The 24,747-nt window shown below is 46.7% G+C and overlaps 2 long non-coding RNA genes across 3 annotated transcripts in view; both read left to right on the forward strand.

Moving 5' to 3' along the window:
- LOC144340238 (uncharacterized) overlaps window positions 1–13,088 on the forward strand; it is a 28,215-nt gene extending 15,127 nt beyond the window's left edge. Inside the window, exons 3-5 of the long non-coding RNA XR_013416104.1 lie at window positions 12,121–12,214; window positions 12,395–12,426; window positions 12,607–13,088. This is a non-coding gene — a long non-coding RNA (uncharacterized LOC144340238). The remainder of the gene's footprint in view (window positions 1–12,120; window positions 12,215–12,394; window positions 12,427–12,606) is intronic.
- Window positions 13,089–19,025: 5,937 nt separating this feature from the next.
- On the forward strand, window positions 19,026–24,521 carry LOC106994969 (uncharacterized). 2 transcript variants are annotated; one of them, XR_013416106.1, is made up of 3 exons: window positions 19,026–22,674; window positions 23,170–23,439; window positions 23,524–24,521. It is a non-coding gene; the product is annotated as an uncharacterized LOC106994969 (long non-coding RNA). The 2 variants fall into 2 exon arrangements; XR_001441675.3 differs by having other exon boundaries at window positions 19,026–23,439.
- Window positions 24,522–24,747: the final 226 nt, after the last annotated feature.

Raw genomic sequence — 24,747 nt, forward strand, 5'->3', positions numbered from 1 at the left:
TTTTTTTCATGAAACAGGCATGTGTTCTGTTTAATGAGGGGAATTCGAGACTCAAGCTGGGGAGAGTACGTGAACTGACTTCTTGACAATGTAATTATAACTCATTTTTCACTACTAAATTGAAATCACTTAGCCAGGCATTGGCCCAGTTTCGGTGAGCGTAGGGGAGCGGTGGCCTGCCTCTGCCTGCCAGCAGTGGATATGAGGCTGTCTTTGATGCTGGAGCACCAGGGGGGCACACTGGTGTTGGAGAGCCTGCCTGCATTAAGCATATTCCTCAGAAACGGCATACAATTGGTTTTTTATAAATATTTACATTTGGTTGACATTATCTTATCAGAACCGCTGCATTCCTGACTGATCTCGGAGTGCCCCTGAGTGCTGCCTCTTTGAATTTCCTAAGCAGTTGTGCTTGCTTTGGCAGCACATATATTAATTTCCTAAGCAATTAATTGCCTGTAAACTGTAAAAGAAGAAGGCTTCCTAGTTGAGGCAATAAGCTATTTTAAGTGAATCCTTTTGCAAAGCAAAAACTCCTTTTGTAGTGAAGAAAATCTCCCTTAATTGATCCCTGTGGTAAATGGGGTTTCCCTTGATGTCCATAATTTTTTTTTTTTTCAGATGGAGTCTCACTCTCTTGCCAGGCCGGAGTACACTGGCGCGATCTCAGCTTACTGTAACCTCCATCTCCTGGGTTCAAGTGATTCTCCTGCCTCAGCCTCTGAAGTAACTGGGACTACAGGCGCCCGCCACCATGCCCAGCTAATTTTTGTATTTTTGGTAGAGACGGGGTTTCACCATGTTGGCCAGGATGGTCTCGATCTCCTGACCTCCTGATCCTCCCGCCTTGGCCTCCCAAAGTGCTGGGATTACAGGCGTGAGCCACTGCGCCCAGCCTACAATCTTTAATGCTGTGGAATTCATGCCTTATCTACCTGGTTCCTGAGGAGGCAGACACCTGGGGGCAAAGCAGGGCACTGGGAAAGTACCAGTACTTCCTGCTCTCAGATAATCTGCTTGGGAGTCCTGGGGGGTAGGTATTATTATCACCATTTTGCAGATGAAAAAAGTGCGGCTCAGAAGAGGTTAAGTACATGTCTGAGATCACACAACAGGTCAGGGTTGTGCCAGGAGTCAGTCTGAGGCCACCGTGACACCCAGACTGGAAGAAGGCCCCACGTGCTCAAAGCCCTCCTCCTGGCGCCCGGGTCTTTCCATGAGAAACAACCTTAAAGGGCGACTTTGTCTCTGGATTTCTAGGCCACACTCACTTTTAGCTCCTTGAAGCCCTTCTCAACGTTCAGTCCTCTTATCCTTCAAAACAGGCAGATAGAGCTGGGTACAGTAGCTCAGGCTTGTCATCCCAGTGACTTGGGAGGTGGAGGCAGGAAGATCTGAGTTGGAGGAGTTGGGGGCCAGTCTGGGGCATAGCAAGACCTCATCTCTAAGGAAATTAAAACACGTAGCTGGGCATGGTGGCACATGCCTATAGTCCCAGCTATTTAGCAGGCTTAGGCAGGAGGATTGCTGGAACCCAGGAGTTCAAGGCTGCTGTGAGCCATGACTGCACTGTTGCACTCCAGCCTCGATGACAGAATGAGACTCAACTCAAAAAAAGAAAAAGAAAAAGAAAAAGAAAGGAGATGGGTTTTCTCTGGATGAGTGTGCTGGGGTGGTTCCACTGTGGCATGCAGGACTGTGGCTCAGGGTTTCTCTCCTGCCCTCTTGGATGCCTGGGAACTGTGCTGAGTCACCTTGACCCATTTTAACCAGCAGCTCGGGTTAAAGTTCTTAATGACCAGGAGATACACACACACACACACACACACACACACACACATATACACATACATATATATATACACACACATATCTATCTATCTATCTACCTATCTATATCCTGCATTTTACAAATGCTTTAAATTCAGTCATAAAAAATAAGCTTCAAATTTACAAAAACCAAGATAGTAAAAACTGATGGGATGGGAATTATATTTCCATGTTCAAAATGCTAACTTAACAAAAAATTTCCTTTAGCATTCATTTAACTACCTAAATGATTGCAATGTGGCTATGTTTCTAAAATTGGAATTAGGCCAGGCATGGTGGCTGACATCTGTAATTCCAGCACTTTGGGAGGCCAAGGTGGGCAGATCACCTGAGGTCAGGAGTTTGAGACCAGCCTGGCCAAGGTGGCAAAATTCCATCTTACTAAAAATACAAAAATTGGCTGGGCGTAATGGTGGGTGCCTGTAATCCCAGCTACTTGGGAGGCTGAGGCAGGGAGAACTGCTTGAACCCGGGAGGTTGCAGTGAGCTGAGATCATGCCATTGCACTCCAGCCTGGGTGATCTCAAAAAAAAAAAAGTGGGATTAAGTTTTTATTCAAATGTGTTTTACTAGATGTAATTTATCTGGCATCAAACTCTTGTATAAATACCAGCATAGCCAGCTCAGATCTTTCTAAACTATGTTGTGTGCCACATTAGCACCCTGAGATATTATTGAGGCATTCTTCGAAAAAAATATAATATAACCAGAGCATTTGTGAATCAATGAGTCACAAAAAGTTAAATACTTAATTTTTTTTTGTTACTGCAGGACTCCCTCTAAGATTAAAATATGCTACTATATATTTGTATTAGGTATCTATTGTTATGTAACAAATTATCACAAAACTCAGTGGCTAAAAATGACAATAAATATTGATACCACTCACAGTTTCTGTGGGTCAGGAGTGTGTGAGCAGCTTGGTCGGGTTGTTCAGGCTCTTTTGTTCAGTTTGGTCTTTCCTGAGGTTGCAGTTGAGATGCTGGCTGGTACTGCATTATCTGAAGGCTGGACTGGGGCTGGAGGATCCACTTTCAAGATGCCAAGGTTTTTGGTGGGAGCCCTCAGCTCTTCTCTATGGGCCCCTCTTGACAGGGCTGCTTGAGGATACTCGTGGTATGCAGGCCAGCCTCTCCCAGAGAACAAGGCAGAAGCTGCAATGCCCCACAGGAGGGAGACTTGGAAGTCAGACATCATTGCCCCTGCCATATGGTCTTAGTCCATTTGTGTTGCTATAAAGGAATACCTGAGGCTGGGAAATTTATAATAAGAAGATGTTGATTTGGCTTATGGTTCTGCAGGCTCTACAGGATGGTGCCAGCATCTGCTTTGGTGAGGGCCTCAGATGTTTCCACTCATGGAGAAGGTGAAGGGGAATAGGCATCACACGGTGAGAGAGGAAGCAAGAGAGAGGAGGAACCAGTTTCCATGGGAACAAGCGTGGGCATTCACTCACTCTGTGAAAATGGCACCAAGCCATGAGGGATCCATCCCAGTGACCCAAACACCTCTCACCAGGCCCCACCTCCAACAGTGGGGAGTCAAATTTCAACATGAAATTTGGAGGGGACAAATATTCAAACAGTATCACATAATCTGTCAGTCACACTTGCCAGCCCTGAACTGATGTGAGAAGGGGACTCTACAAGGGTATGAGGACACAGAGGCAAGATCTTTGGGGGCCACCTGGAGGTTGGCAATCACGACATCGTTCAACCTTAAGTAGAGGTTATGATGTAATTTCCCCCAAACTCACTTTACTTCAGATTGTCACAAAATCCCTTTGTTTTCCAATTCCTGGTGTGTGTCGACCCCCACTGTTCTAGCCCAGGTTGCTCAATTCAACCCGTAGCTTGGGGTGAGCCACTGCCTACTACCCTGCATGCTGTCAGGAGACTTCTTTGTATTATGTTGTGTGTGTGTGTGCATGTGGGGGTGTGTGGAGTGCACGGTGCAGGCTGGTGAGGGATGAGAACTCTAGGGGCACACCCTGAGGGCAAGGAGCTCCTGAGCACTTAAACTGCAGCCTCCAGGGAGTTCTTTCCTCATTGCAGGGCTGCCTTAATGTCCACCCTGGACCACTCTCTCCCTTGTGGTCACTGAGTACCCTAGAATTGGAGCTTCTCTCCACTTCTTGATTTCTTCCTCGCCTTCCGCCGCTTTGCACCTGGGTCCACCATCTTTCCTTCATACGAAAGCTGTCTTCCTGGCTTTTTTTTTTTTTCATAAGAAGCTATGGTGGCCAAATAAGAAATAACATTTAAAACAGGATTCTAAAGCCTGGTGTGGCGGCACATACCTGTCATCTCAGCACTTTGGGAGACTGAGGCAGAAGGATTGCTTGAGGCCAGGAGTTTGAGACCAGTCTGGGCAACATAGTGAGATCCCAATCGCTCCCTAATACTTCAAAGTTAGCTGGATGTGATTGCACACCTGTAGTCCCAGCTGCTTGGGAGGCTGGGGCAGGAGCATTCCTTGAGCCCAGGAGTCAAGGTTGCAGTGAACAACAGAGCAAGGTCCTGTCTCTAAGAAAATGGCCAGAAAACAGCAGCAACCCCCCCCCCCAGGATTCTGAGTCGTTCATGGCAAAAGAAGTTAGTTCTTCTTTCTTTGCTGTCAGGAGGACTCTCCCCACAAACACAACTGCCTGGTCAGCACTTCTTGGGGAAGGTCTTTCTTTCTTCCTGCCCATCCCAGAATGGGTTAAATTTAAGGCAGGAAAAACGAGACAGAAAGGACTGGCGTTTTCACATCAACTTAGGCTGAGCATTGCCCTTCCACCCTGGAATGCTGCTTTGATCACAGGCCTGTCTGTGTGCATCCCCTCCTGGGGGAGAACTGCAGCTTTCTAGTAATCAAGCTTTCTGAAGTGCTCTTACCCTCATCCCAAGAAATCATGTCTTTCCTGCTTCACTTTAGCAGTGACCTTCCCACCACCTCTGCACACTCTTTATAACCGCAATTGCCTTGCATATTTCTGCTCTAAACTTGGATCAGCATGTGCCTGCTGCCCCTGTCCTAGAGCAAGTGTGAGGTCATTGAATGAGCATCTGAAACTGTGGCCCTGATGTATGGAGGTTGGCAGGCAGGCGGCCTGAGGCAGCTGGTCCCAGGGGCTGGAAATGTGGTGTGCCAACTCCCTGTTTTTCCAGGAACTTGCAGAGTGCGTAGGGGAAGGCCCGTAAACTGCTCAGTATTGCAAGTTACCCCATACCACAATGGAGAAGGAAATACAATTATATTATTGTGGTCATCACTGAGCATGTGAGGTGGTGGTGAGTGAGCATCTTTGCAAAGCAGAGCCAGGCAGGCAGAGTTAGAGTCTCTCTCTCTCTCTCTCTCTCTCTCTCTCTCTCTCTCAGATGATTTACGTTTCCATCCACCTCACTTAACGCGGCCTCCTGGGCAAAGCTTACTCATTTGCGGATGTCTTTTTTCTTGTGTCATTTCCTTCCTTCTCTGAAGAGCAGATTTCCATCTGGGTGTCTGGTAGGAGGGAAAAGGGAAAATAGTTCCTGGACAGGGTGGTTTTGGAAGTGAAGAGTTCCCTCCTCTATACTGTCAATCTTCAGATCTAAAGGGCATCACTCTTCTCCCTCCACACAATTGGTGATAAGCACCAGTGTTGTTACGACAAGGAGAAAAGGGGGGTTTCTAATTTTGGGAGAAAGAATGAAGACTGACCTTGTCAACAAAATGCTTATTAGGGAGTTTTAAGCTCTTTTGTCAAAGATCTGGCTTCTCAACTAGAGGGCTGCCCTCACCCTCCTCCGGTAAATCTGTTGATATTTTCACTTGTTGATACATTTTCCTAAAGTGCCGTGTCATGATTTTCCCCTTAATTGTCTCTTGGAGATGGTTAGTGCGCTTTTCCTGAGTGAAGGATGAAACTCCTGAGGCCGGGAAGCAAGAGTTTAAGTAAATTGCTCTGAAAGAGTCTTCCCCGGCTTCCTGTGGTGCACCAGTGCCTCGCTGCTGAAAGCAGCTTCCCGTGAAACTCAGGGATGGTTGAATGGGAAACATCCAGAATGCCATCAGCCCACTCTGCTTCTGGAGCTCGGGCCAGAAAAGAAGAAGGGGTCTCACTGCTAGCCTGGGCAAGTAGATTCCAGGACTTGGGAGGAGGCCCATAACTTTCTGGTAGCAATGCGAATTTTGGAATGCAAGTGTATTAAAAAAAAAAAGGAATACTCTTTATTCCAATGCTAAACCAGTTGTTGGAACTGGTTTGCTCCCAGATCTGCAGAACAGCAGCTACCCAGGCCCCAGGTAGATGGTTGGAGGGAGTGGTGTGGGGCAGAGTGACTCCTGCATTACTTGAGTTACCTGGGTCAAGTATACAGGTCTGCAGGCCACTAACCCCCAATCTAAGTTAGTGAAATGTCTTAAAACATCTGTGCCCCCTTGCCAGAGCCACTGGGTGTCCAGGATGCAGCTGCAGAGTGGCTTGTCGGGAAGGTTACGCCTGTCTCTTTTTCTGGGCGGCATGCCCCGTCTCTGGGTCCTGCCCCTACGTCTCACCCTGCCTGCCTTTTGCATGCATCACTCTGTGTTATGGTTGTCTCCCTTACCACATTATAACTGGCTTTAGTGCAGGAAATGTGTGTGCGTGTTTATCTCTGTGTCCGTGCTGTTTAAAACAGAACCTGGCATCTGGTAGGGACCCAAAATATGTTCTCCGATAGAATGAGGGAACAAACCTTTGTCCTGCAGCGGAAAAGCAGCGGGTGTCACTGTCCCCATGAACTCAGAAGGGTTCAGCGAGAACCCCTCCTGAATTTTAGAAGGACCTGGGACCCGGTAGCAGGTCCATGCGCTGCATGGCGTGAAGTCAGTAGGAGCTGGTGGGAGGACGGAAGGAGGAGAAGGAGATAAATAAATAGGGGTAGCAGAGAAGTCCTCGGTTCATCAGGAAAATCTTTATCCATGAGTTCAGTGAACATTTCTTATTTTCCCTGGAATTCCAGTGGTAATAAGGTGCCGGGGACTGTTGCAAGTGAGTGATTATTGAGGGTGGGTAAAGGACTATTAGGGCTTCTTGCAGAAGCAGAAATTATTTCCTCCTGGCTGTCTATCCCAGTTTATCAATGAAACCAACAGTAGGAAGGTGGCTGCTGGGGTAGTGGGAGGCCCCGGGGGAAGCAGTCAGACCATTCCTTGGCATAGTCAGGGTCATAGATGCTGGAATCGCTACTGAGCACATGCCCCCACTAGGTTCAAATCTTTTCTGTGCAAGATTGTTTTTGCAGAGCAGGGAAATTGATAAGAAAACCAGCTCATATTAGGCATTTAGCAAAAGAAGAAAGGAAGATGACTTCCAGGTCTCAGCTGATTCAAGATCACCTCTAACACCAGTGCCCGTTCTGCACTGTTTTTAGGAGTGAAACTTCTTGGTTAAACAAGATCTGATAATGCATCCTAACATAGAAAACGATGTATGTGGGGTTGCTCTGGCGGAGTGAGAGTGGGATCCAGGGACCCACCCTTGGTCTCAGTCCTCCTCCCTCACCACCAGTCCGTCTAGCAGGCAGCTGACCCAGGAGCTCGACTGGAGACCCACTGCCCAGCCCTGCCCATTGGCCTCCCTCCCTCCAACTTTTCTTTTATTTTTATAGAGATGGATTCTTGCTATGTTGCCGAGACTGGTCTCAAACTCCTGGCCTCAAGCAATCCTCCCACCTCGGCCTTCCAAAATGTTGGGATTACAGGCATGAGCCACCGTGCCCGGCCAGAAAGCTTTTCTTGTTAAACCAGTTAGTGGGTACCTGTGGTTCCTTGGTGTTTTTCTTCATGTAGTCTGGTTAATAGACTTTTCCTCCTGTACTTCTCAGCGTGAAATGGTAAACCTACAACCTTGGGAAGACAGCACTTTTTCCAGGGTGGTTGCTATTTAGCTCTGGTTTTTAGAGCTGCGGGAGGAGGGTGGAGAGGAAGAGAATGATACTGAGGAAGAGACAGGAAACCATCACGGAGAGACTTCTGACTGGCGCAGGCAGGTCCTCCAGAGAGCCATCGGCAGTAGGATGTACTTCCCCCTTTCGGCGCCAACAAGGTCTGTAAATCTCTTTCTACCACGCTGTGTGTCAGCCACAGCCTTTTCTCCAGCAGTGACTGTGTCATTGGGGATTCACAGAAATGCACACTCAGAGGAACACAGAGCATTTAGCTTCCAGGACTGTCGCCATTTGCACAGGTGCAGGACCACCAGCAGTCAGACTGTGCTCCTGCTTTGACGATGTAGTGTGGTTGTGAAGGAAAGTTCTGTACTTCCACAGCTGAATTCTGAGCTAAAACAATGGAGAACTTACCAGTCTCTGCAGCCAGCCTGACCCTGGATATAGGAGATGATCCCGACTAGATAGAGGACAGAGTCAGATGAAAAAAGTGACATGCCTGGACAAACCAGGGCTGGGTCAGTGGCTGAAGGCCAAGGGGGATAACAGTAATAGACTCACAATGCAGTTTTGTACGTGCAAGGGCTGAAATTGAAGTGCAACTATAGTTCTCTATATTTATGTTTAGCCTAATTGTTCAATAACTTGCTGAAATTTTATGCCACAGTGTGAACTCAATTCTGTTCACCTTATCACAGTGTTACTTTGCAGAGTCATGAGTTAAGAGAAATTTCTCACGTGTGTTGAGAAATGAGAACAACTGACTCCTAAGAGCATGGATTCCCCCTCATGTGTTCAACGGACAACTCCTTGGGCCTCCTGGGAGAGATGAACCCAGGAAGCAGTTCCAAGGACAAGAGGATTTATTACACGGCAAGACTTTGGTGCTGGCCTCTCATGCCATTCTCTGGAACTTTGCTAAATCAGGTGGAACAGGAGACACTTCTTCAGCATAGACTCTGCCAGTCCCAATAGCTTCCTTCTCCTTGCATCACTGGCAGATTTCTTTCGGGCTTCGCATGATGGGTGGAGGGGAAGGGGCTTAGATCCCCAACCTACAAAGACTAGAGACAGGAGGAGGGGCCAACACCAAGGGAGGGAATGAGGAGACAGCGTGTGGAAGGCAGCAAGCAAGTACCAGAGGCTGCCCTTTCTCAGCTTCCTTCACCTCTCCTTCCTCGTGGGTAAAAGGATGCCCACAGAGACCGATGTTCCAGCTTCTGTGTCTACTGTGGTGGGCGCTCCAGCCCTGGCATGGTTCTGAGGCCAAGCTTTTTACAGCTGTTCGTTCTAGGAGGTAGGGTTGGTCCCAGGGGAGCACCACATGCTTTTTTTGTTGTTGATGTTGCGTTATGGAGGGGAAGTCCCTGGCCCAGGTGGACTCATCTGAGATTGCTCCTCTTCATCTCAGTGGTGTGGTTTGGTTGAACACGGCCCCTGTGGAACGGCCCAAATTGGGGACTGTTGCTGCTTGAATGTGCCACACCTATTTGTGCCCACAGAGGGCTCTGGGGGAGAAAGATATCAAGGACTTACTAGCTGTCCTCATAGGTTATCCTAATGCCCAAGGGCTCCCAAGGTCTTTCTGTAGAAACTGCAGAATCCACAGGATCTGTCCGCCCTGGAGCTTGCATACACTTACTCAGACAGTGTGAGTGCAGAAGGCACCATTTACAGGCCCGTCTTGTTTTATTGTGCTTTGCTTTATTGTGGTTGGTAGATACTGTGTCTTTTACAAACTGAAGGTTTGTGGCGACCCTGAGTTGGGCAAGTCTATTGATGCTGTTTTTCTAACCGCATGTGCTCACTTCATGTCTCTGTGTCACATTTTGGTGACTCTCCCAAATTTTGTCATTAGTATTATGTCTGTTACAGTGCTCTGTGATCAGTGGTCTTTGATGTTACTATTGTAATTGTTTCATGGCACCACAAACCATGTCCATATAAGACAGGGAACTTAATCACCATGTATGTGTGTTCTGACCGCTCCACCCACCAGCCATTCCCTCATCTCTCTTCCTTTCCTTGGGCCTCCCTATTCCCTGAGATACAACACAATTGAAATTAGGGCAATTAATAATTCTATTAATGGCTTCTAAGTGTTCAAGTGAATGTAAGTTGCATGTTTCTGACTTTAAATTAAAAACTAGAAATAATGAAGTTTAGCATGTCAAAAGCCTAGAGAGGCCAAAAACTAGGCCTCTTGTGCCAGTCAGGCTGTGAATGTAAAGAAAAAGTTCTTCAAGGAAATTAAACCTGCTACTCCAGTGAACATATAAATGATAAGAAAGTAAAACAGCTTTCTTGCTGATACAAAGAAGTTTGAGTGGTTTGATAGAAGAGCAAATCAGCCATTACATTTCCTTAAGCCAAAGCCTAACCCAGAACAAGGTCCCAACTCTCTTCAAATCTATGAAGCTGAAAGAGGTGAGGAAGCTGAAGAAGAAAAGATGGGAGCTAGCAGAGGTTGGCTCATGGGGTTTAAGGAAATAAGACACCTTTATAACATGAAAGTACAGGGTGAAGCAGCAAGTGATGATGTGGAAGCTGCAGCGGTTATTCAGAAGAGCTAGCTAAGATATTTGATGAAGGTGGCTACACTAAACAGCATATTTTCAGCATATATTAAGCACCCTAATTATATTAGAATAAAATGTCATCTGAAGTGTTCATAGCTGTAGAGAAGTCAATGTCTGGCTTCAGAGCTTCAAAGGACTGGCTGATTCTCTTCTTAGGGGCTAACGCAACTGGTGACTTTAAGTTGAAGGCAATGCTCATTCACCATTCTGAAAATCCTAAGGCCCTTAAACATTATGCAAAATTGACTCTGCCTATGCTCTATCAGTGGAACAACAAAGCCTGGATGATAGCACATCTGTTTACAGCATGGTGTACTGAATATTTTAAGTCTACTGTTGAGACCTACTGCTCAGAAAAAAAGATTCCTTTCAAAATATTACTATTCGTTGGCAATATGCCTAGTCACCCAGGAGCTCTGATGGAGATGTTGTTTTCATGACAGCTAACATAATATTCATTCTATAGTCCATGGATCAAGGAATCATTTTGAACTTCAAGTCTTATTATTTAAGAAATATATTTTATAAGGCAAAAGCTGACATAGATAATGACTTATTTGATTGATACAGGCAAAGTAAACTGAAAACCTTCTGGAAGGGATTCTGCATTGTAGATGCCATTATGAACATTTGTTTTCACAGTTAAGACATATGAGAGAAAAAAATATTTGTGATTCATAGAAGGAGGTTAAAATATCAGCATTAACAGGAGTTTGGAAGAAGTTGATGCCAATCCTCATGGATGACTTTGAGCCTTCAAGACTTTCATGGAGGAAATAACTGCAGATGTGGAAATAACAGGAGAGCTAGAGTTAGAAGTAGAGACCAAAGATGCGATTGTATTCCTGCAACCTCATGATAAACGTTCAGTGGGTGAGGAGTTGTTTCTTATGGAGGAGCAAAGAAAGTGGTTTCTTGAGCTGAAATCTACTCCCAGTGAAGATGCTGTGAACATTGTTGCAATTACAACAAAGGAATCAGAATATTATGTAAACTTAATTGGTAAGGTAGCTGCAGCCTTTGAAAGGATTGGCTACAATTTTGAAAGAAGTTCTACTGTGAGTAAAATGGTATCCACCAGCATCACATGCCACAGAGAACTCTTTCATGAAAAGAAGAGTCAATCAAAGTGGTGACCTTCATTTTTGTCTTATTTTGAGAAATTGCCACAGTCACCCCAGCCTTCACCAACCACCACCTGATCTGTCAGCAGCCATCAACATCCAGGCAAGATCCTCCCCCAGCAAAAAGATTATGACTTGCTGAAGGCTCAGATGACCATTAGCGTTTTTTTTTTTGTTTTTTTTTTTTTTTTTTTTTTGAGACAGAGTCTTGCTCTGTTGCCCAGGCTGGAGTCCAGTGGCACGATCTCGGCTCACTGCAACCTCTGCCTCCCAGGTTCAAGCAATTCTCTGCCTCGGCCTCCCGAGTAGCTGGAATTACAGGCACCCACCACCACACCTGGCTAATTTTTTTGTATTCTTAGTAGAGATGGAGTTGCACCATCTTGACCAGGCTGGTCTTGAGCTCCTGACCTCGTGATCTACCTGCCTTGGCCTCCCAAAGTGCTGGGATTACAGGAGTGAGCCACCTGTACTGCTATTTTTTAGCAATAAAGTTTTGTTGTTGTTATTTGTTTTTTTAAGAGTCTAAGTCTTGCTCTGTCACCCAGGCTGGAGTGCAGTGGCATGATCATAGCTCAGTGCAGCCTCGAACTTCTGGGCTCAAGTGATCCTCCCGCCTCAACTTCCTGAGTAGCTAGGACTATCACTGTGCACCACCACGCCTGGCTAATATTAATTTTTTTTTTTTTTTAGAAACAGCATCTCACTGTGTTGCCCAGTCTGTTTCCAACTCCTGGCCTCAAGCAATCCTCTCACGTCAGCTTCCCAAATTGCTAGGATTACAGATGTGAGTCACCACACCCAGCAAGTATTTTCTAATTAAGATATTTACATTGCTTTTTTTTTAGATGCAGTGCTACTATACACTTGATAGACTACAGTATAGTATAAACATAACTTTTATATGCACTGGGAAACTAAAACACAGTTGGTGACTCACTTTATTGTGGTATTCTCTTTATTGCAGTGGTCTGGAACTGAACATGCACAGTCTCCGAGGTAGGCCTGGGTGGGGATATCTCGCAAGACAGGACTGATCTCCTGTTTAAAGGCATCCTCAAAGCTCCTATTTTTATATTTGGATCGTGCTTTAGACGTGTCAGAGATCAACTCGACCTGTTAGAATGAAGACAGGTGTGTTGTTGACCCTGAGCTGAAATGCCTCCTTCCCACTTTTAGGGCCAGAGGATGTGGACTGTAAGTAAAGAGATACCCTAACCCTTCCAAGGTGCTGTACCCAGGCCTTTCACCTCTGTGCTCCTCAGTCTTTCTGGGGAGGAATGACGTGGCTGCTGAGGCCCCTTCCCTTCAGGCCATCTTTGGCTCTGAAGGCCGAGAACTTTGGAAGGAAGTTGAGCACCAGAGATCCAGAGCCTGCCTTCCTCGGAGGGGCTCACTGTCCTCCTGCGAAGCCAGATGGTTCACGTGATGGGGAGAGCGGCTGAGACAGTACACGCGACACGGGGGTGGTCGCCAGCCATCTCAACACAAGGGGAAGGCTGCAGGTGTTGACTTGTCCTTTTTCAAATTAACTTTGTATTTTTTATTATTATGGGTACATAATAGTTGCTTGTATTCATGGGGTACCTGTGGTGCTTTGATACAGGCATGCAATGTACAGTGGTCAAATCAGGGTAATTGGAGTGTCCGTCACCTGAAGAATTCATCATTTCTGTGTGTTAGGACATTCTAATTTCACTCTTTTAGTTATTTTAGAAGATACAATAAATTATTGTTACCTGTGGTCACTCTACTGTGGTACTGAATACTAGATCTTATTAATTCTATCTAACTGTAAGTTTTATACTCATTAACCATCCCCACTTATTCTGCCTGGCCCCCACTACTACCCTTCCTAGCCCCTGGTAACCATCATTCTCCTCTATCTCCGTGAGTTCAAGTTTTAAACTTTTTATCTCCACATAAGTGAGAAAATGCAAAATTTGTCTTTCTGTGCCTTGCTTATTTCACTTAACATGACTTGTCTTTTCTCCTTAAAATCTGTCAGAGCCAGAGAACTTCTAGGGATGGCAGGAACCTTGGAGACTATCTAGTCTAGTGGCCCCAAAACTTAGTAATGTGCCAGAATCACTACCTGTGGGCTTTATAAAGGTGGATTTCCTAGGAAGCAGAGTTCTGGGGATAAAGCCTGGTGCTGAGGGCTGAGCCAGGGTGGCCCTGGGCCAGCTGAGCCACTTGGACACCATGGGATTGAGGTGCTCAAAGGCACGAGTTTTACAGCCAGAGTGGATTTACCATTTGCCAGCTAGAACCTAAGACAAGACACTTAGCCTCATGTCCTCATCTGTGAAACAGGGAGAACAGCACTTCACACTTCACAGGGCTGTGAAGATGCTGTGTGCATGATACTTTGTGTGATACTATTTGAGATACTCTGCATGATACTATGTGTGGGATATTAGGTATGAGAGAATCTGTGTAACACTGTGAGATACTCTGTGTGTTACCATATGTGAGATAGATACTATGTGAACTAGTCTGTGTGATACTATATGTGTGATACAGTGTGTGAGATATTATGTGTGATGCTGTGTATGAGATACTCTGTGTAATACCGTGTGTGCTACTGTGTGTGATGCTGTATGTGAGGTACTCTGTGATATTCTGTGTGATGCTGTGTGTGAGATACTCTGTGTGATGCTGTGTGTGAAATACTCTGTGATACTGTGTGATGCTGTGTGTGAGATACTCTGTGATACTGTGTGTGAGGTACTCTGTGTTACTGTGTGTGATACTCTGAGATACTCTGTGATACTGTGTGTGATGCTGTGTGTGAGATACTCTGTGATACTGTGTGTGATACTGTGTGTAAGATACTCTGTGATACTATGTGTGATGCTGCATGTGAAATACTCTGTGATACTGTGTGTGATACTATGTTTGAGTTACTCTGCGATACTCTGTGTGATGCTGTGTGTGAGAAAGTCTGTGATACTCTGTGTGATACCCTGTGTGAGATATTTTGTGATACTGTGTGTGATGCCATGTGTGAGATACTCTGTGATACTGTGTGTGATGTTGTGTGTGAGATACTCTGTGATACTGTGTGTGATGCTGTATGTGAGATACTCTGTGGTACTGTGTGTGATGCTGTGTGTGAGATACTCTGTGATACTGTGTGTGATGTTGTGTGTGAGATACTCTGTGGTACTGTGTGTGATGCTGTGTGTGAGATACTCTGTGATACTGTGTGTGATGTTGTGTGTGAGATACTCTGTGGTACTGTGTGTGATGCTGTGTGTGAGATACTCTGTGATACTGTGTGTGATGCTGTGTGTGAGATACTCTGTGATACTGTGTGTGATGCTGTGTGTGAGATACTCTGTGATACTGTGTGTGATGCTGTGTGTGAGATACTCTGTGATACTGTGTGTGGTGCTGTGTGTGAGATACTCTGTGATACTGTGTGTGATGCTGTGTGTGAGATACTCTGTGATAATGTGTGTGATGCTGTGTGTGAGATACTCTGTGATACTGTGTGTGATGCTGTGTGTGAGATACTCTGTGATACTGTGTGTGATGCTGTGTGTGAGATACTCTGTGATACTGTGTGTGATGCTGTGTGTGAGATAATCTGTGATACTGTGTGTGATGCTGTGTGTGAGATAATCTGTGATACTGTGTGTGATGCTGTGTGTGAGATACTCTGTGATACTGTGTGTGATGCTGTATGTGAGATACTCTGTGGTACTGTGTGTGATGCTGTGTGTGAGAAAGTCTGTGATACTCTGTGTGATACCCTGTGTGAGATATTTTGTGATACTGTGTGTGATGCTGTGTGTGAGATACTCTGTGATACTGTGTGTGATGCTGTGTGTGAGTTACTCTGTGATACTGTGTGTGAGATAATCTGTGATACTGTGTGTGATGCTGTGTGTGAGATACTCTGTGATACTGTGTGTGATGCTGCGTGTGAGATACTCTGTGATAATGTGTGTGATACTATGTTTGAGTTACTCTGTGATACTCTGTGTGATGCTGTGTGAGAAAGTCTGTGATACTCCGTGTGATACCCCGTGTGAGATATTTTGTGATACTGTGTGTGATGCTGTGTGTGAGACTCTCTGTGTGATACTGTGTGTGATGTTGTGTGCGAGCTACTCTGTGCGATACCCTGTGTGAGATGCTCCTTGATTACCGCAGTGTGTGAGCCACGTGTGTGAAGTGCACCGTGTGTGAAGGGCTCGGCATGGCGTTTGTGCGTGGTGAAGGTTGTCATCTGCTGCTGCTGCATGGAGAGCGTGTGGGGAAGATGCCATCAAGAGGGACAGGTGCCCTGCTCGTCCTGCGTTCTGTCCTCAGAGGAAAATGAGCTGCTGTAAGAAGTCTTATCATGTGAGTCTGGACACGGAGGGAGTGATTTTGTGTTCCCAGAGGTGCCCTTGCTCTGGATGTATCACTTGAGGCAATGGTCCAGGACTCCCAGTGCTATCAGCGGAGCCACCAGCAGGGCTCAGGGTTATCGGCCCCTCACCTTCAAATGCTGCCAACACAAACGGATGGCTTGTTACCTGGGACAGCAGACTGCATGGTTGATTAGGTGAAACCGGAGCTTTGTGCCCAGGGAGCAGCTGGAGGTGGGAGGCAGGCGGGAGGGAAGGGTTATGTAAATAACGGCTGAATAATGGGCTTGTGCACTGATTAGATAAGGACCCAGGACCGCAGCCCACTGAGCAGCACTGTGCTTCCAGGGTGGTCATGGCCCTGTGGGAAAGTCTGGGGCAGGACACTCCTGGCTCTGGGTGAAGGGCAGATTTCCCTGAGGTGTCTGTGGCTGCTGAGATAATGCCTGGTGACAATGGGACCGAAGTGCAGGGACCGGAGTCCACAAGCAGAGGGACTTCTGCCCTGGCCCTGCTCGGTGGAATACAAAGAAAGTCAAACATGAGCTCTCCCCCGGAGTTTAAAATCCTCGTGAAGCTTAAATCAAGAACTGTAGGTTATCCAAATCCCATGTAAACATTTGTGGGAGTCCCCAAACATGAGCCGGCATTCGCTGGCTTGGAAGTCGCCCTGGGGGAAGAAACAGCGGGGCCCTGGCGCATACTTGCCCTGGCCGGGGTCTTTACACCAGTGACCTTCTCTGGGGCTCACTAAGATACAGGACATCACCCTCATTTCATGGACAAGGAAATCGAGGCCCAGGAAGATTACGTAGCCTCTCACGCGTCCAATCCAGGAGACAGAGCCAGGATTCAAATCCTGTCTGTCTGAAGTCAGCACCCATGGGAAGGAAGGTGGGCAAGTGGGGTATAGGGTCTCCTGAGTGAGTGATCAGGTCCACTTCTGAGCGCTCCCCTAGTTCCTGACCCCCATGCTCTTGAGCAGTTCTGAGTCACCCAGGGACTCTCCCTGAGGCTCAAGTCAGGGCCTGGTGTGCAGGCTCAGTTTTATCCCCCAGAATTCACAGTCCTAACCCCCAGCATGTCAGAATGTATTTGGAGATAGTGTCTTTAAAGAGGTAATTAAAGTGGACCCTCATCCAAACTGACCAGAGTCTTTGCAATTAGAGGAAATGAGGACACAGACACACATGGGGAAGACCCTGTGAGGACACCGAAGATGTCTGTCTGCAAGCCACAGACAGGCCTCCGCAGGAACTGAGCCTGCCGGCCCCTGTGTCTCAGACTTTCCGCCTCCAGAGCTGCAAGGAAATATACTGTGCTTAAGCTGCACAGTCAGTGGTGCTCGGTTCAGCCTGATCAACTCATTCACCAGCTTGTACCAAAAGGCAGGCAGACGACACCTCCTGGGGCTTCTCTCCCCTCTGCCACAGATGCTGATGTTACACTGTTTGGGGGTGGCCTCGGATATGAGCGTGACAGGAATTCAGAGGCGTGGAAGCCACTTGGAATCAGACACGCGGGAGGAGGTTTTAGAGAGCAGGATGATGAGGGCTGAGTTGAGGAGAGAAGACAGCAAACCTTCCAGCCAGGCGGGGTGTCAGCTTGAGCAAGGGCCCTAAGGGGGCCTACGATTGGGACATGAGAATAAGGGGGTTCGGGCCAGGAGTGTGCAATGAAGCCGGGCTGATGGAGTCCCCCAGGGGCTGGTGCTGGTGCAGCTGGGGAAAGCCATGTTTAGGAGCAGGGCCCAGCACACAGCAGGGGGTGTCTTAGATCAGTATCCCCAGAAGCAGCCTCTGCGAGGAAGACTCAGGGTTGAGTGACTGATGAAGGCTCAGGTCCCAAGAGGAACCAGCAAGGGATGTTGGAAGTGGGAAGGGAAGGAGGAAACCAAGCAAGAGTTTGCATCCGAAGCTCTAGCTGCTGCGAGCCCACAGAGCAACTCTGGAGTGCAAACCATGTCTCAGTTTTGTTCCCCATCAAGCAAGAGAGCTGGGTTTTTATACTTCTGCACCCGTCAGGCATCGGCTAAGGGTTGCCTCGTGGCGGGTGTGGGTGGGATGCAGGTAAACTCTCCAATAGCTCACAAGCTGCAGGTATGGGCCACTGCAGGCAAGAGCATGCAAAAGCTGTGCAGTGGGCTCACAAACAGTCGGAGGGGTCCCAGGGGACCTGAGCAGAGGACCAGTGGGGTCGGCTATAATCCACGTCCTGCAACTGCTCAGCTATGCTTGCATCTCACGCCAAGCTCACTCCTCCCGGTCAGGGCTCCTTCAAGATGGTGGCTTGTCACAAATCCTAGGGAAATACTTAAAGGAGGAAGATTAGTGGGATAAGTTATAGCCTCTGCTGCTAAAATGTCTCCTGACACTGTTAACTGATATTGATCGTGCCCCGCCTCTGCCATCGCTCTAGATTCCCTGCCTCCTTGTCCTGCACTTCTGCTGCTCTCCGTGGCTTGCCTGGTGGCCTGACAGACCTTTACTCCCGAGGGGTCTGCACCCCTACTTGCTATGCTCTCTTCAGGCTCTGGTGTGGCGCATGCCCATTCCCAGTCAAAACTAGGTGTGAGAACGCCGAGACATGTCTCTGTGAAATCAGCCCAGTTTTCCAGGAAGCCCACAGAACTGAAGCTTGAGAAACTTACATTTGTACAACGAAAGGCATCTGCTGCTCCTTGACCGACTCTTCTTCCTTGCCCCTCCTGATGTATAAATCCCTCACTTTAGTTGGGGGGAGGGGGCACGGCAGGATAGATTTGAGGTTTGGCTCCCATCTCTCCAACTGATGTCACCTATAAAATCATAAAGCCTTCTTCCCTGGCTTGTCTCAGTGATTAGTTTTCGGTGTGGCAACAACAGTAACACCAGTGGATCCTCTGAGTTCCTTCTCAGTGTGGCACCAGTCCCGTCTCTTCATAGCAATGAGGGCCAATGATTACCAGGAGATGGTAACTCTTATATTTGCCTGCTGGTCTTCTGTACAAAGATGCTCTTCTGTCAGCTTATCACAGGACATACTGTCAAGTCCATAGGTACAATCTAAGGTGGACACCGTATCTTTAGGTTTAGTGGGACTCTTACTGTGTCCCTGCTCTGGGACTCATGATCTCTAGAATCATAGAACCCAAGTTACAGGGATGAGAAGCACAACTCCCCAAATGGACTACTGGGGGTGATGATGAGTGGGACGACTTCTCCCTCCACCCCTTGGTTCTTGGATGCTAAAGGAGCCTCCATTCTTTTCCCACTTTCAAATCTATATTCCACACTACTGCTGAAATAATCTATCTAAAGTGTAAATCTGATCATGCCTGTTCCTTTACTTATTGGAAAATAGTAACAGCATCAGACAATGGCCATTGGCTTAAAATATATAACACATCCTGAAAACCACACACTAGCCTCACAATGTTAGTGCCTCAGCAGCTCCTACAAGAGGCTGATCCAAGGCCCTCTCAGGCTGGCATCTTCTGGAGAAAGCAGGATGTGTCAGGATCAGTGAATATTGTGGTTTTATGCCCTTTCCTATACCTTCTTCACCATAAAGTGGATTTCTTGACCTAAGACGATGTTATGTGGGATCTCAAGTTGGTAAATCAGACACTATGGATCTCTGGATAGTGGTGCTACTGAGGCACTGAGGGCAGGAAAGGCGAATTCACACCTGGAATGCATGCCAATTTAAGACAAAATGAATCACTGTCCTTTCCCAGGTAGAAGGTGTCTTATGTAATCCATTTGCCACCAAGTGGTTGCTTAGTCTCTTCAGGGATGGTATCATCTGGAGGGCTCTGCTGGACTCTGATGTTGACAGACTGGACATTGAGTGGCAGTCATTAGATTAGCTTTGTGAGGGGGCAGAGCCCATGGTGTTGGGCCCTGTATAACCTCCATCCTTGCCACCATAGCGACTCCATTTATGGGCCCATTGTATAAGCACTAGGGTGGTTAAAGATCAAACTTGTTTGATACCCAGGGGCTGAATGTGCCAGCCCATTTGGTTGCCTAGTGCCTCTTGTATACTGGATGCTTTTCAGTGGACACTAACATGAAACACCAAGATTCTTACACCTTGTGCCCAGTCCCAGAGGTCCATCTACAGCTCCTTACCCAGATCCCCTTGTGCCAATCTTCCAATACTGCTTCTTCCAGGTCCCTGACCAACCAACCAAACCACTTACCATTTCCCAGGAGTTCAGGCATATCCTCATCCCAGGCCATCTCTTTTTCCACCCAGAGTTGCTGACCCATGGTGCTGGCCATTGGGAGAATCTCCTCTCACTGCAGGCTTTTGATATCATCCCTCAGTGTGACTGTGGTAAAGCAATAATCCGTTTTAGGCCCTCACTGACATGTAAAGTCAATCTGTTTTTGAAGCAGGCCTAATTTTCCCCTCTCTTCTGCCAGCTAGTCATAGGACATGCTATTCAAGTCCATAGATATAAGCTAAGGAGGAAGCATTGGTGCATCAGGGACGATTACCTGGGAGCCAGAGCCACCTGTCTGTGCAGCTTACTCATGCCTCATGCCTCTGCACCTGCTTGGGGCCAGTATTTAGATATAGCACTCTCATTGGATGATGGGCTGCTGTTCCACCCTACCTTATGGCTTGGTGGATCTCACAGCACCCAGCTAATGATGTTCAACTCCATTCACACAGTCACCTGATGTCCCATGATTAGATGCTGTGTCTCTACCCAGGTCCAGTAGCATGCTAGGGGCAGTCTTTTCAATGGTGCATAATTCTCTGAACATATTCAGCCTATTTCTCAAGGCTCTTCCAGTTTCTAACCTTTGATGGCCTTTGAGCTGTTCTGAGTCTGTCCAGGGACTGTTCACTGAAGCTAACTCGAAGGCCTAATTTTCGACAAAAAGCAGGCAGAGGCCCCATTCCAGTACTCTAGGGGTCTGTGCTGTGACTGTCCTATTGGAGATTTCCTTAGACTTGACGTGGCATTACTGTCCATCAAAGATACCTTCAGTACGATAGGATCTTCTAGGTTTGGTGGGTTATATGGCCCAAGCAGCCTGGACCTGCTGCAGGGCTCTGTCTTACGCACTGACCCACTCAAGACTGAGTGCCTTCTGTGTCACCTAATAATGGGCCAGAGAAGTATTTTCAAGTGCCGCGAATGCTGCCTATAAACCCTGAAGAATCCTACCAAGCACTGTGCTTCTTTCTTAGTGGTGGGAGGTACAAGTTGCAATAACTTGTCCTTTACCTTGGGCAGTATTTCCTGAAGACAGATAAATCTGGGGAAAATTATATTGGTCACCTGATCTTCATAAGTCCCTACTCTACTTGGAGGATGATGATGGTGTTTCAGTTCTCCTGGTATCAGTATCAGCTCCGACCCCTGTCTAATAGTCCTGGAAGGATCTGGCCAGACTCTCTTCCCAGGGCTTGTGATTTTGGCAAATGTTCTCGGATCACATGGGAAAGAATTGGGGGAATGTTTACTATAGATTATTTGTGATGGTGTTGCCAAGTCTTTCCTCCAAGAAATCCAGACTCTTCTTCAGTCAGTCGACTCTAGGTGTGTTAAGCATTTTAATCTGAAAATTGAATAAAGGACCAACTCTCAATCTTTTATATGCAAAGCTGAATACCACCTTAGTTGACTATCCATGTTAGGAGAACACCATGATCTGGCAGCTGTTGGGGCCAAAGGGAAACTTCCCCTGTGCCCACTGGGAGTCCACTGAAAATCACTGGCAAGGTGCAGTTAATAGGAGAAAAAGCATACAAATTTATTTCATCATAGTTTACACAACACAAGGCCTTCAGAATGAAGACCCAAAGACACAGGGGAAATTGTCCATCTTTAAGCCTAGGTTTAGCAAACTATGGACAGCTGTGTAGAAACATGATTGGAGGAAAAGGATATGATCCGATGCTAACAGACCCAGTGGGACACCCAGCAAGACCTGTCTGTCTAGATTCTTCCTGCTGTCTCTGTGTGGCATTCCTTTCTTCTGGGTGTAGGGCAGGGCCGTCTCTGGAACGGGGGCATCTCATGACCTACATTCAAACAAGATAGGTCAGATAATTTCTTTAAGGCTAGTTTTTACACAGAAAGGCAGGTGGGTGCAGAGGGGCAGAGGCAGAGTCGTATTTTTAGGTTTTATGGCTGGCTTTGGCTGTGTGGGAAAAGGGTTCTGGTTTCTATGACCTGCCTTGGGGAAGAGGGATTCTAGTTTCTCTGTCTAACCTTGCGGGTGAATGAGACTGAGAGGCAGGAGGGCAGGAGAATGTCAGAGGAAAACTTTTGCTTCTGAGGCCTTCATTTTGGGGAATTGCTTTCTGAGCTCCAACATAGCCAATAGCAATTACCATAGGTGTCCGCAGGTCATGGCACCCTGATGGCTAGTCCAGTCTTGCTGTCCTTTAGGGTAATTACACTCTATTTTCATTTGAGATTTGAGTGTCTCCTAGCCTGGTAATTCTATGATCCCATTATGCTTACTGATATTAGGGAGTCCCTTTCTATGATATCATCTTTAACTGTCAACTCTGCTCTAAAATGGACAGTCATCCCTGCCTCCAGAACTGTAAGAAATACATTTGTTTTTTCATATATTTAAAAAGGTACAACCATCTTCAGGCTTGTAAGAGATATCAGTACAGGCATCACCAGTGCATTCCTTATGATGGTGGAGAAGGGTGTGTCTTCTGGTCTGCCCTGGGGAAATAGACAAGCGTGCTTTCTCAGGTCCCACTTGGTAAATCCACTCTAACAAGCTTATCTGTCTGAGCTCATTGCACTTTCCTTGATGCTATGATAAGGATGGTGATAGCTCTGCCTCATTTCATGTACATTTCCTTTAGGTCAGATGTTCAAGGAGGCATCTCAACAGACTCGTAGGACTGGCTTCAGGTATTTTTACCAGAACATTGGATCCCAAGTTACCTGGGAGGTCTCCCATGTCAATCAATCCTCCCCTAACCAGCCTGATGTTCTCCTTGCCCCGACTTGAAAACCCTCAAAATCGATTTTCCCGTATTTCCCCAGGTCTTGGTAGTGTTTAGCAGCCAGGACTGCAATTCCCTTGGCATGTAAACTGTAGTCTGGAGCAAGGGCTTTGATTTTCCATTCAGGTGGTGCTGAGACCTTGCCCAGGTTTTGGTACTGGAATCAATGAGGGGAAGCAGAAGGGAATCTTGAGGAGGGCCAGCACCTGCCTCAGGCAAGGCCCCTCGCTGCTCAATTCCAGGCACAGGGGCACTCTTATCATTTGCGAAGGAGGATGAGGCTGCTTCTGGCGGCACACTGGATTTTGTACACTATAGGGACTTTAAATTCTTAGGCTTGTCCACTCAAATATTCTTATTACAGCCTCAGGGTTTCACTTTTTTTTTTTTTCCTCACCAGGGCCCTGACTTTTTCACAGAAAACCTATGAAGATGCAGATTAATCTTCCCTATGGCTCTCACAGCTCTGCCATGCTAAGACTTTGACCCTGGACCTGCTGTTCGGCCCCATCTGCCCCATGGCTGCAGGAGACAAATGTCTCCTTAAACGCTGCCGTTGAGGTCTTTTTACTTTCATAGTGTACCAGTGGGCCTGAGTTTGTTATTTTTTAAAAGGATTCCAATGCAGTTAAAAGCAGTCAGCTTCCTCTACAATTCTTACGGTTTTAGTGTAAGTATATTTACATAGGGGCTTACGAGGCTTCAGGCTCTTGTTCATGGGATATACAAACATTAAATCATTTATTTCTTGCAGCTCCATCAGGGAGATGCTGTTTTCACCCCTGACGACAAATGAGGAAACTGAGCTACAGAGAGTTTGAGAATTTCCTCCACATTCCACAGCTACTCAATGGCAGAGCTGGGATTTGAACCCAGGAAGTTCAGCATCAGGGTCCATATTCTGTCCTCCCCTTCAAAAGGAGCCACCTATTATGTCACCCATTAAAATAGTTTTATTTTATTTTGTTTCAGTTGTTGCTAGCCCTGAGTCTTCAGCGAATGAGGGTCATCATCATCTTCTAATGGAAGAGGTAGGAGAGGGAGAGACAGAGACGGGAGTAGTTCCAAAACATGGGTCTTGCGTAGAAAATAAGGGGGCAATACTACAATGCATCTGGCCCCACTGAGCAAGTCTGTGTCATGAAAGCACACAGGAAACTGGGTTGAATGTAAAAGGATCAATACCTCCACCTGTCTTCACTTGAACACTAGGTCCCACAGCTAGCGGTGGATAGATGCATTTCATCACCTGATAGATGCATTTCAAAGATTTTTCTTTGTTTTATGTCTTTTAAAAGTCACAGGCTAAGATCCCTCTCACATGTGAGAAAAATGCAAGCTGCTATGGATTGAATTGTGTCTCCTCAAGAATTATATGTTAATCTATCTCAGATTGTAACCCTGTTTGGAGGCGGGATCATAACAGAGGTCATAACAGAGGTAATCGAGTTAAAATGAGGTCATCAGAGTGAACCCTAATCGAACATGATAGATGTCCACATCAGAAAGGGAAATTTGTACACACAGACACGCACACAGGGAGTACACCATGTGAAGATGAAGGCAGAGATTGAGTGATACATCTTCAAGCTAGGGAACACTGAAGACTGCCAGTAAACCACAAGGAACAAGGGGTGCGGCGTGGAGCAGATTCTCCCTCACAGACCTCAGGAGGAACCAGCTCTGCTGACACCTTGATCTGAGACTTCTAGCCTCCATATGAAATGTATGACACAATAAACTTCTGTTGTTTAAGTCTCCTGGTCTACAGAACTGTGTTACAGCAGCCCGAGCAAATGAATACGCATACAGAAACATCTTAAATATCCATGAGAAGTGGATATTTACATATCATGGGGAAGTGGATATTTACATATCTGTGTAAATATCTATGTCTTCCTATTTCCTTAGTTTCTTTTCTCTCTTATTTTCATTTTCCCTGTTTCCTACACATGTGCTCTCTGACTCTTGCAATCTT

This window comes from Macaca mulatta, chromosome 1, assembly GCF_049350105.2.
Source record: "Macaca mulatta isolate MMU2019108-1 chromosome 1, T2T-MMU8v2.0, whole genome shotgun sequence".
NCBI lineage: Eukaryota > Metazoa > Chordata > Mammalia > Primates > Cercopithecidae > Macaca > Macaca mulatta.